We start from the raw sequence: 9,459 nt of genomic DNA, 5'->3' as shown, positions 1-9,459 counted from the left end.
AATGTTTGTTAACAAGAATCAAATATTGAAATATGATAAAAATAAAACAAAACAAAATGGCAAGTCAATTTTATCACCAGACTACAAAGCTTGTACATCATCATCCAACAAAATAGCTGACCAAAACACCCACATAATAATGTTAAATAATGGAGAAAAAGCCTTCTTCAACATCTCTTCATTATTAAAACTTGTAGCGAATTGCAATGCCAAGGAAATTCTTTGCTTTGACAAAAGGCACCTGCCAGAAACATGCAGCCACCATCCTACCTGCCAGGAGCACTTCCAGCCTCTCCCACAACTCCAGAGAGACGAGAGTTTCCACACTGTTACCCACACACCCTCAACTATAAGTGAAGTGACAGTCATGGAAATTGTCTCAGCAATGAAAAAGGAACATACTTTGAATGACAAGTCTAAGGACATTAGGTTTGTGACAGGCTCAACAGTTCCCATAGGTAGTTTCTTTTGCAGAGATTTCCAGACACTATACTTGAGAAAAAAGGCTAGACATGATAGCGTGGGGGAGTTCATGGAGGAGATTAGATGACTGTTTGCCCTGACTATGACAACAGCCACACAAAGCTCTTAGGAGAATATACACACAAAAGGAAAAGAAGGGGAAGGGAAAGAGGTGGGAGAGAGGAAGAAGAAAGGAACAGGGAAAGAAGAGGAAGAGGAGGGAAAGGGAGAGAGGAAGAAATAGTGGGGGAGTAGGAAGAATGGGGGAGGGAAAAGAGGGGGAGCAGGGAAGGAGGGGAAGGGAGGAAAAAAGAAAAAATTAAAGTGTTCAATAAATCCCTTTAAGGGGCATGTCTGCCACCTCAGCCCCCTTGCTGGAGGAGAATGGTCTATTCATCTTGGGCCGTGTCCTTGGACCATCTGTCCCCGACTCTTGCTGCAGCATCACTTTCCACTCTCCTTCGGATGCTTGTTTATCCTCCATCTTTGTTGTGCTTGCCTCTATATCTGCTTCCAGTAACTTCTCTTATATCACCCCTGACTCTTTCTCCAGCCCTGTGTTTTAAGCCTTCATTCAAACACAGAGTCACAGACTCTTTCTCCTTTGAGGGAATTGAGGCACCCAGGAGCAAGAACAGGGTATTTGGGGGAACCTTCTAGTACCCTTACAATCATTTATGTATGTACCAGTGGCCTTGCCTATGGATAATGCTAGATGTCTGGGCACCAACAGATTTCTGCAGGGGATTTTCTAGAGAGAACTATCTCACTATGACCGTAACTAATTCTTTTCAGGAGGCCCTATACCCATACTTCCCTCCAAACCAATACTGCCTGCCAAAGGGAATCCTGAGACGAACGTTGAACCAACAGTCTAAGGAAAGACATCCCTATAATATCTTTCTTGAACACATGGTAGTGATTTCAGAGCCTTCCAGATGGGTTTTCTAATTTTGGCTCTCTGCCTACTGTTTCAAAGGTGATGCTTCTGTTTAAAACAAATTCTTAGAAGTTATGCCTGCGGGATTCGGTGGCTAGGCAGCACCCAGTAAATCATGCCGCCAGAACTGTTCCGGGGCCGTCTCGGTTAGCTGCTGCCCTGGTCAGAAAGCATCTGAGAAGAACTGACGTGACCCAGGCCTTGAGATCTGAGTGACAGAAATAACATATTTCTAATTAATTCATCGCTCAAGTGAAACAAGCCAAGAACCATATTTTTAGCTCATCCGTCACTGACATTTTAAACAATTCCTGGAGTACAAAACAGCTTAGACATATTTCTCTTGCCTACTAATAATATATTGAAATGTGCTAATAAGCATATTTGAAAGAATAGTGAGTCATAGAAATTTTCACAATTAGACCAGACTTTTATTTCTTGGCTCTTCAGGGGAAATAAAACTCAAGAGTGCAGATTTCCAGCCACGGTTTCCCATCAGAATCAACAGATCAGCTTTTACAAGGTCCCAGATGTCATTCCATGCTCTAGAGCAGAGACATTCAAGTATCTTCAAGGAGCAGGCTTGCCAGGGTACAGTCAGGCCTGAGGCTAGTGCCGCCCCCACCATCTCACACACACACACACACACACACACACACACACACACACACACACACACCCCACATGTACACACTCACAAACAGAGAGAGGGGGCTGAAGATGGATCAAGAGGAATTACACAGGAATGTTCCACAGGATTAAGGAGGTGCTGCTGAAGTCCACAGCCTGGTGAGATGCTGCTGTCTCCCCGCTGACGTCAGCCTGGTGAGGTGCTGCTGTCTCCCTGTCGCTGACGCTATGACGAGTCCTACTGGGAGCCCCAGAGCAACAGACAGGCGTTAGGTGACTTGTGAGAGCTAAGCTAATCTCTTTCTGGTCTGGGTGAGCAATTTCATATTTTCTGCCCAGCAGGAGATCCATCTTCTCCAGCTCCTCTCTGCTCTTCACTCAGGAAAGAATTTTACATTACCCAAGTTAAAAGCAGGGAGGGGACAAGACAAGGCACAGAGAGATCATTCCAAATAAACCCCGAAGGCTTTATGAAGCAAGAATTTGTAAAACACAGAGTGCTTCACTGGAGTGACTTGAAGGGGGCAGAGGGCAAAGAGTCTTTATTTAATTTCAAATTGAGAGCCATCTTCTTGCGGGAGGAAGTGTGTTTCTTCACATAGAAGTGCGTCTTAAATATACCAGGATAGTTAGATCTGCCCTCTGGTGTGAGTTTAAATAACCACAGTATTAGTGTGTGTTCTGCTCTGACTTCCTCATCTGCACTCTTCCCCAGAAGCCCACGCCGAGACTTACTGAACGTGTGTTCCCATGGGGTCACCGTCAGTACAGGCATTAGAACTGTCTGCCGGAAGTCTTCACATAGAAGAAACGGAGAGCTGAAAAGTTCTCAATCAAATTCTTAAAATGCATTGATGGATAGAGTGATCATAATAAAAACACATCTTTCTAGAACTGCCCAAACAATTACAAAATATTTTACAGAATGGAGGGTTATTGTCAGCTGAACTTGAAAAGGTACTATAAGAACTGGAGATGGGAAAGAGCGATCAGGGGATGTTAAGAATAGAAGTACGCCAAGGCACTGGGTACCTCAGTCTCAACGGAAGTTATTAATGAGTTACTTAGTAATTCTGAAGCGGTTCAAAGGCATCAGCTACTCTGTGGGGAGATTGGGCAAACCAACTAAAGCAACCAGTTGTTAAAGTGCCCAGAAATGGACAAACCATGGCACGCTCCCCTGGCTCCAATGCCTGAGAAGGATGCAGCACCCTCCTTCACTGTGTTCCCACAAACAGTGTGTAACCCAAGTGTAGTAGTTTCTGAGTCCTCCCTATGGTCCTCCTTCAACACCCCTGAAACTTCCCTGTGGTCCTCCTTCAACACCCCCATCTTTGTGATCTCTGCGGAAAGAATTGAGAAGAAACCCAGAGAGCACAGGGTATACAATAACATTGATTACATAGGAAAATAGGGCACCGTCAAGGGATGGGAGAGACCTATGACCAAAGGGACCACTATGAAGGAAGAGACAGACCCTCATGGGGTGAGGGTGGACCATTGTGCTGAGGGGCTTTTCCTGTTCAGGTAGTTGACAGGCTTACTTGGATTAACTACTATGGGAGGGAGCAAATCTATGCCTTTTTCTTTTGCCAGAAAGCCTCTGCTGTGCAGAACTCTCTACTTGAGCCAGAAATGCAATATTGATCCTCCCCTTTTCACACATGTATGTACATGTGCAAATGCGCGTGTGTGTGGAAGCCAGAGGTCCACATCAATGTATTTTTTGAGGCAAGGTCTCTCACTGTACCCAAAGCTCGCCAGTAGAGGTCGGCCGACTAATGAATCCTCGATTGTTTCAACCTCCCTCTGGGGTTCCAGACTTACACCTCCACTTTTGTTTTATACATGGGTGGGTGCTGAGGATCTGAACTCAGCTTTTCACACTTGTGTAACAGTCACGTTGTCAGCTGTATCACCTCCCCTGTCCCCCCTCAGATTCCATTCTTTTGACCAAAACCAGAAAAAATGAAAAGGAACTAAAGAAAGAAGGGGAGAGTCTATAGACACAGTCCGACTTCACCGTCAGAACATTGCCTTCCCTTAGCAAGTCAGCAGACCTTCTGCTCCCACCTTCATTCCTTCTGACTCATCTGTGACCCCTCACAGATAGTAGTTCAATTTTAAGAATTCTGTCATTTCCTCTCCTTTACTCTCATTTTTTTTCACTTGCATAATTATTTTGATAGTGAGGGGGAAGGTCATCTCAATGATGTCATGCTGTTGATACTGACCTAGCACAGTCTTAAGAAAACACGAGGAACTCAAGTTAAAGCATTCTACGGAGTAATTACCCTATACTAGGCCAAAACGTTGAGTTTGTGAAGGAATGAAGAAATAGGATGCAATGCATTTGTAAAAAACCAGGGTTTTTAGGATAGAAGCTGGGCTCTAGGAATTCCTCAAAGCTACGCTCTGTCACTGGTCCTCAATTTGCCAACAAAAGACACACAGTGGTGAAAAGCAGAGAGTAAATGTATTCCTTGTAGCCACATTGAGAAGAACAAATAAAGAGATTCAGTGACCCTAACTTAGTCTTCAGGCTACTGAAGCAAGCTTTAGACTTGGCTAGAGGGACATTTGGAGCAGGAGACAAGAGATGAGATTAGTGATGAAGCAACCTTTTTCTAGGTGTCTCCTCAGTTGCTGGCTCAGCTTTGTTCCTGCAGAGTGGAAAGATGTCCTATGGCTTGTGGGGTTAGTCGGTTCTCAAAAGAAGGTTCTGGTTCCAACTTCACACTCATGGGTAACCATCCTCCTCTGGGCTGGGATGCTCTCTGCATCCTGTGAAATCTTACAGTTCTGGAATCCAAAGTGATGCAAGAGGAAAGGTGAAGGACAATGACTTCTTACGGTGACTTCACACAAAGCAGAGAAGATACGTACACAATGAAGACGACTTGCCAAGCTCTCTCCCGGCTTCTAGCTTTGGACTTTGAGCAACAGCAGTTTCTAAAGGCCCGTTGCACAGTATCTGATCCTAGACCAGACTCCCCACTTCCCATTTGCTATAAAGAGTGGGAAAAATGGCCAAATTTAAGTGAATTGTAGGTTGAAGCATGGTGTGTCATGATAATCCTGTGATGCTGATCACTTGCACTGGGATTCTGCAAAAGAATAGCTTTGTTTTAGGTAAAGAACGTATGGATTAGGAATAAATAGGAGGCATGTTTGCAACTCACTTCCATTGGCCATTAAGGAGGTATATATCTACATAATATACATATTTATGTATACATGTGTGTATTCACAATTACACATTCAGTTTTATATTTATAGTTTAACATGTACACCATACATAGATGTACACAAAAGGTCAACAACAAACACAAAACTGTGGTCCATGAGATTATAGAGTTTAGGGACTTTGTAAACATCTTACTGTCTAAGTGCACACTATGTTCACACATTAGCAGAAAATGACTGATGGCCTACTTATTCCTGTATTCCCATCATTAAGCAACACACAACATGATAAGTATGTGAACATATATGCAAATTATTTATTTATCTATCTATCATCTATATATCTATCAAAGGAAAGGAAAACTTGGGAAATTATCAATATATGGATAATATGAATATTATAATACTTTTGTAATATTTAAAAAAATTTATTATAATTATTTATTTAAAATGAAGAAATAAAAGACCTTTAAAAAAGAGAAAATTAGAAGCCTTCACATTTCAAAGCCAGAAAGATGAGAAGCACTAGACACATCTCTCTTACCATCTGGGGACAAGGAGGCTGTTTATTGGAAATGATGTTAAAAGGACAATTCAGCCGGTGCCTGGGGGAAGCTCATAGGTATAAACCTTGTCTTGAGTTAGTTATCAGGACTCAGAGAGTTTGTTCAATTCCCTAGGCATGTTGGAATTTTGAGCTCAAAATTTTGAAAGTCAACTATTTTTATTTTGACTTAAATGAAAATATTAGATTCTGTTGCAACACATTCTGAATAAATAGTGTCAGTTAAAATGATGTGGTTTGGGATCCGAATTGTCTCAGGGTCTTACTGCTTGCAAGCATCGATTTGAATAGTTACAAAGTTCCATCAGCAAAAACATTTTAGCATTTAGCCATAGCTTGTAGAAGTAGAATGAATGCATGTTCTGTTTCTTCTTATATGTCAGCAGTATATTTTTATCCGGTCCTAGAGGTGAGCGTCATTATTAGGCCCCGTTTGCTTGCTAGATACTCAGATATGTTTTTGTCAGTGTTCTCAATCGAAAGGAGAGACATAAAGGAGTCTTTCAGTTGCCTTGGCTGGAAACCTTCAGGAAGAGTTTCCTTACAGAATGAGTCTGACCAATAGGAGGGCAGTTCAGGTGCTGATGCATTGCTCAGGGACACCTTGCTCCCTTTGTCCTTTTCTGTCTGAACAGCTACTGGCAGCCCAAGCCTGTAACTGTGAGGTGCATTCAGGGTTGAGAAATTTGTACCTAGCAAATATTGTCCACTAATTACTTGGCATTGCACTAATTTGTTTTTATTTTTTTAAAAAGGGATTGTGCTTATAATAATAAACGTCACTTAAAAAAGAAAAGAAGAAATATTTATTCCTGGAATGGTAGTCTCTTGGGCTATGGGATGCTTAGCAGTGCTGGCCATGGATTTTCAACGCCCCAAAGAGATTCCCAATCAGTCCCTGGGAGGCAGGAGAGACTTGGATGGAGCAGAAGTGAGAACATGAGCACACTCACCCTTCATAAAGAAAAAAAGAGTTGGGGGTGGTGGGAGCCAGGAGTCTGTGGACACCAGAAAAAAATCCCCCCCATTTTTCCTTTTTTTTTTTTCTTTGTTGGAAGATAAAACTCATTTGGCTAAGGATAGTCTTTAAGTTGAAAAATTAGATTTGATTGGGAAAGGCCCCAAGGTCACTGATATTACAGTCCTTGCGCCCTCAAATGAAACTTTAAACTTTTCAGGGTCAACATCAACAGGGATCATCCCGCAACCCACCCAGCAGGAGCTGGTGGTAACTGGGCTCCTCAAACACCCAGCCTAAAAGCCAAGTCGTGCGATTGTATGACATTGGGCTGTTTCTTTCCTCCCAGTACCACTGAGATCCCAGAAAGATAAACGAGAAATAGGTTCGGGGAAATAGGAGAATTATTAGCGTTCTTGTTCCTATATCATTAGGCTTGCCGCAAAGTGTACTTTCTAGATAATGCTCAGACCTTAAAAACAACAACAAATGGCTGGGAGCTATTGTGCTTGTGGAAAATTATATTGAAGTCACGTAATAGGCGATTGCTCCCGTGGCCATGAGCAGAACTCGAGTTTGTTACTGTGGGTTTAAGAAGAATATTTTTTGTTTGTCACAAATTACTCTCATACAGAAATGTATTTTTGATAAGCATAAACAGACTGTTTTGTTCCCAGGAAGGCTTTATCAGTAGAGCTAGAATTGCTGAGTGGAACTCAAAAATTACTCATACATAGAACTATTGCATTAGCGGAGCCAGGATGCAAACCCACTCACCCGGAAATTACTTCGGGCGCTTGCAAGGCAGGGATGGACTTTTTCTCATTTCAGCTTTCTCTTCCATTTGGCTTTAGTGCCCATAGCTTTGTAAAGCTTTGTTAATTTACTTTCAAATCCCCCACATGCAGCCACTCCAGGTTCTTTCCGGCCTGTCTTTCTGCCTCCACTTAAGTCCCTCCAGGTAGGTTTTGTGGTAAATTACAATTGCAAACAGGTTGTAGGGCCTCACCGAAGCTCTGAGGTGAACTTTCTCTCCCAGCATCTAACTTTTTGAACCTGAGAACTTTTTGGAAAAAAAAAAATGCTTTCTGTTTTTATTTATTTGTTTTCCTAGCATTTCCCCCATTGTGATATGCATAAGAAGAAAGAGGAACCCAGACAGAGCACCTCCTCTGGTCCCAGGAGAAGATCAGTGGCCCATGCAATGCCTGACAGTGGGAGACTGGGTTGCCCTAAGCCCAGGATACTGTTTAGAAGCTGCCCAGGAAAGCCCTGGTTAATTCTCTCCCTAAAATATCTATATTTTGTTTTACTGATTATCTATTTAAAAAGAAAAAAAAAATTTAAGTCAAATTTTGGATTTTGGTTCATGTTATTTCTTTTTTATGTTTCCTTTATTTTTAATAAAAAAATATAGATGTATATATGTCTCTATACACTGCCCCCATGTGTGTGTGTCTCTCTCTCTCCATACACACCCCTACATACTGAAGGAAATCAAAAAGGTTTCATTAATCCTCTTTCCCTTTAGTTCATAGCATGTCAAAATTCTTTCTTCATGGCAAATTTAAATACAAATATCTGGAGAGTTTATTTCCATGTTAGGTCACGCTGTGTGCCCCACCCTGCTTCGTGTGTCTTTTACTTCTCAGTATTTCATGGCCATGATGAAGCTCCAGTTGTCATTCATTTCCCTAGCAATGATGCTCTGTTCTCCCCTCTGGCTGTTGCCTGGCTGGGTCCTGCTTCCCTTTGGTTTCCACTCTCAAGCCAACACCATCAGTGCTGCAATAAACACCCTGTGAGGCTATGCCACCGTCTGCTGATTTCTTTGTTAGAGTCCCAGTAACGGAATGACTGAGTCAATGCATATGAATGACTTATATATTAGTAATCACGCTAACATTACATCCCTAAAACATTCTAGACAATCATCTCCAGCCAGTAAGCTATGAAAGGGTCTGACTTGTGACATCTGTTGAAAGTTTTATTCAGGATTAAGACAAGGAATATATTAAACCAGTCTCGGAAATATTTGTGTGCCAAGGCCCCAGAGCACTTTCAGAACAAATGGTGGAGAACGTAAGCATCCATCAGACAAGGGAACTATATGAGATTGGTACACATATATATTTATATGTGGGTATAGAGGCATGCAAACATACATATCTCATATAGAAGTTGAAGATGCATATCTATATGTATCATCAATTATTATATTGATATGTATAGTAATTGCATAAATCCTCAAACTTGATTTCAATTCTTTCTTACAAAAACCAGCAAGTATATTAGATGTCTATAATTGAACAACCTGGATTTCTTTTTCTTGCTCGCTGCCACCATGGGGATTTGGAACAGGGGCAGGGCAGCAGGGGAATAAGGGAGGGGCAAAAGTGCCTCCTCAGGGAATCAGAGGAACCTGTACTTGGCTTCATTGGGGAGTTTGAAAGGCCCTAAGGAAGCAGAGGTTTACTCTAGTCTGGGTCTCGTTAGAAAGCAGAGCGAGTCTGTGATGGATCATTTCAATAAAGCTTATCTACAGGGAGGCAGAGCAGAGTGAGGATCAAGCTGGAATTGGTAAGGAAACAGTAGTCATTCATAATAGCCTAGAGGAGACAGTTGGAATTCTGTGGGCTGCGTGGTAACTGCCTGGAGTGGATGCTTTATGAGATTGTTTATGTCGGATAGGAAGGGAACACAGCTTAGAGGTGGGGT

This window comes from Microtus ochrogaster, unplaced genomic scaffold (assembly GCF_000317375.1).
Source record: "Microtus ochrogaster isolate Prairie Vole_2 unplaced genomic scaffold, MicOch1.0 UNK11, whole genome shotgun sequence".
Lineage (NCBI taxonomy): Eukaryota > Metazoa > Chordata > Mammalia > Rodentia > Cricetidae > Microtus > Microtus ochrogaster.
The sequence above is the reverse complement of the archived record's forward strand: the minus strand, read 5'-3'. Positions refer to the sequence as shown.